General features: G+C 41.5%; 1 long non-coding RNA gene across 1 annotated transcript; it reads right to left on the bottom strand.

The window, feature by feature from the left end:
- Positions 1-618: 618 nt before the first annotated feature.
- Positions 619-1791, bottom strand: LOC147639135 (uncharacterized). The gene is made up of 3 exons (XR_015263442.1): positions 1737-1791; positions 1284-1330; positions 619-762 (listed from the first exon to the last, which is right to left on the bottom strand). It is a non-coding gene; the product is annotated as an uncharacterized LOC147639135 (long non-coding RNA).
- Positions 1792-3897: the final 2106 nt, after the last annotated feature.

Here is a 3897-nt window from a genome sequence, read left to right as displayed (position 1 = left end):
AACGCGATTGAGATTTCAAAGGAATGAGTTTTGCTACCGACGTGCACACGACAGGCCCTGAGAGAGAGAGAGCGAGAGAAAGAGGAGAGAGAGGACGGCCACCTAACTAGGAGAGAGAAGCCCCGTCCAGAGAAGACACATGACATGCAGAGCCCCAGCCTCTCCTCATCTACGATAACATTACAGATCGACCCTAATGTAGAGACAGGGAGACAGAGAGGGGCACAATTGTTACTCCACGCAAGAGCAAGAGAGCCATACTTGACCACAAATTAGAGAGAGCGAGTGAATGTGGGAGAGAGCCGTATTCGTAATAGATTGGCAGGGCACCTATTCCTGGAATCATGATGCTTCGTGCTTCGGTAGCGACCACATATTTAAACACGACCATGTAAGTACAGAAAAGGACGCGAGGTCTACTAGGGAAATACATTGCTCCATGCAAGAAAGCAGATCTTGCAGTATATACCTTGATGAAAATAAAGAAGTGCAGTTAAATAACTCGATTTGATTAATTAATGGCAATGAGTGCTCTATGAGAAATGAACCGGCCATGCTGTGTTTGAAGCGATCAGTTTAAGCAAATTGAATATTTATATTAAAAGCGAGATGAAGCTAAATTACACAGGTGCATATCCACACTGCGTGCAGGCCGGACGTAGAACCGTGGGCGCCGGAGACGAAGCTGGGCCTGGCCAGGCATTCACCAGGGCACCCGGGGCAGTCATTGTGGCACTGTGGGGGCCTTGATCCCGGCTGTCTCTGCATTGAGGAAATCACAATTCTGTGATGGGTCTTGCAATAATATTACATAAAATCGTCAAACATTTTGGTCTTCCCACTTGTGGAAAAAGAGTGTATCCCTTTTATGCAGCACAGTTGTACACTAGTATAGCATATATACAGTGCCACAGTACATACAATAGCACTGGAAAAGGAAGAACGTTATAGCCAGCTGGGTGTGCTTGTCTTCGATTAAGAAAAAACTGGCCTTTGTGAACGGCTATCTGGCTTGGGTCTACCTACGCTTGGTGTGGGTGTGTGTGTGAGAGAGAGAGAAGAAGACAGAGACACAAAGACGACACACAGTTGTGGTATCATGTAGGGCTTCATTTTTCCTAGAGAGTGCATGTGTGTGTGTGCGCGCGCGCGTGCGCGAGTGTGTGAGTGCTGGAGGGAGGGTGGTTGTTGACTAGAGAGAGAGAGTGTCACAGTATACAGAAGTTGTGTGGCTTAAAATTTCAATTATTCTAGCTGATGTCAACGACAGTAAAAGCAACTACCTCGAGTTGGATCACGTCGCTCAGGTAACGCTCGCTTTGAGGTGCCTCTGCGTGAAGCCAAATCAACAAAGAAATAAATCTCCCTCCTTACCTCCCTGTCACTCACTCACTCTCTCTCTCACACACACACACAGCCACACACACATAGAATCCAGCCTACCTCCCTCCCTCCGTCTCTCTCTCTCTCTCTCTCTCTCTCTCTCTCTCACACACACACACACACAGCCACACACACATAGAATCCAGCCTACCTCCCTCCCTCCGTCTCTCTCTCTCTCTCTCTCTCTCTCTCTCTCAATCAATCACAGGAGCACACACAGAATGCCTGGCACTTTTTCTTTCCCACTGCGTTGAGTCAGAATGGAAGAAGAGTTGGATTTTTTAAAAAATTCACACGGAAGTTCGAGTGAAAAGAGGCGGGAGTTATTTATAAATTTATGAGAAATCACAGACCGTTTCCGTCAAGGAGCAGAACCACCCACGCCCTCGGACGCAAGGACAAGACAAGCACAACCCAATGCATTGTGGGTGTGTGGGTGTGTTTGTATTTACACATACACACATGCATACATGTATATACATATATATAATATGTATATAAATGTATATGTACATGTGCACATATATTTATATATATATATATATGTAACAAGACCGCTTCAAACACAATACAGAATATTGGTAGACAACAAGACAAGATCAAATAGATGGAGAGAGAGAGAGATTGAGATTTTATTATATTGTAAGAGAGGTTACAACGAAAAAAGTACTTCTATACAGAAGCTCGACAACCCGACCACCCTCGAGCGTTTCTATGCATAGGCTACCTTGATCACACTCACACTCGCAATCACACTCTCAATCGCAATCACACTCTCAATCACATTCACAATCGCAATGACAAGAGGTCTCGTGATATATGTGTCACACAGACTCCTGGTGTGCCGAATATACAGACGCGTTCTCCAAAAATAGCCAAAAGTGAGATGGTGCTCCAAAAGCGCGCGACCCTTTCCTATAAATTTTGACACGCGTAAAAAAACAAAAGAAAACTTTTTGAAAAGATTAACAAAGTTAAGTTCTTTTTTCAACACTGAAAAAATCGACCCTTCTTCAAGCTTCCGTATCTCCAAAACTGATGAGAATTTACCTGCGCTCCTGAGATAGTGTTTTGTTCTCCCTCCTCGGCGAGCTCTACAAGCGCTGTGAGACACTCTCTCTCTAGACTTGCCTTCGAATTCTCAAAAAATAGACTTTAATATTGAATTTTCAAGAGAGAATGAAAAATAGGCATTTTCTTACTTTTTCTCTAATCTAAGGCATCAAACGAGATTGAAAAGGACTAAAGTATAAAACCTTCACTCTGGCAAAGTTGTTCTATGTGATAAGGACTACATTTCATACATACAAAACTTTTTCTAACTCAATCCATAACATGCTCAAAAAAAAATCCCAATGTATGCACTTGTGAAGGTGGGATGTCACTGTCAGAACATGCCCATATGAGACTGCCCAAACATCCAAAATCACATAAAAATCGCTTTTAAACTTTATCTACATGGATGATACAAAAAAGTTTATTATGGCCTACAAGGGTCTATTACATACTCCCCTCCTCTCAAAAACTATGTCCTCAGAGTTGGAATGAAGGAAACTCTGATTTCAAAGTATCTAGATCTACCCAAGAAGCATCTTCGACAGGATATAAATCCTATTTAACCAAAACCTCTACTATGTTTATATTCCTAAGGTTTCAAACTCTCCTATCTAAAATGTAATCTGGTTGAACTCGAAGGGAACCATCATCTTGAAGCTTAGAGTTGTCCTACAAAACATGGTGAATAAGAACATATTTCTTCAACAAACTAACATGGAGAACTGGATGGACCTTAACATGAGAAGGAAGTTCAAGTTCTTAAGCTAATGATCCTATCTTTTTCAAAACTTTGAAAGGTCCAGCAAAACGAGTAGACAATCTTCTATCCTTCCCCAAAACCAAATTACTTCGTTGAGGCAATACCCTTAAGAAAACCATGTCTCCCTTTTCAAATTCCAAACCCCTCTTATTCTTGTCATATTGTTTCTTTTGTCTCTTTTGAGGCTCACGTATGTGTTTCTTGATTTTTGCCATTTGTTCATCCATTTGTTCAAGCATGTCTTTTGAAACTTCAACCTTGTTATCAAGATCAGAGAAGTTTAGAGGTGTAGCACAATTATACCCATACATGGCTTCAAAAGGTGTCATTTTAATGGATGCATGCCATGAGCTATTGTATGCAAATTTTACAAGTGACAAATAGTCAGTCCAATTGGTCTGTTTCTCATTTACATACATCCTAAGCATGTCCTCTAAAACCCGATTAACTCTTTCAGTTTCACCATCTGTTTGTGGATGAAAAGTAGTACTCATTTGCAATTGTGTGCCAATTGCATGAAACATTGCTTTCCAAAGGTTAGATGTAAACTTAGAATCCCGGTCAGAAACAATGCTTTTTGGCATACCATGCAAGCGAAAAATTTCCTTCACAAACAATTTTGCTATATCCATTGCGGTGTCAGTCTTTTTCATTGGGAAGAAGGGAACCATTTTTGTGAGTCTATCAATACAAAGATA

The sequence above is a fragment of the Cibotium barometz genome, chromosome 4 (assembly GCF_041138505.1).
Source record: "Cibotium barometz isolate CiBa-2024 chromosome 4, ASM4113850v1, whole genome shotgun sequence".
NCBI lineage: Eukaryota > Viridiplantae > Streptophyta > Polypodiopsida > Cyatheales > Cibotiaceae > Cibotium > Cibotium barometz.
The sequence above is the reverse complement of the archived record's forward strand: the minus strand, read 5'-3'. Positions and strand labels throughout refer to the sequence as shown.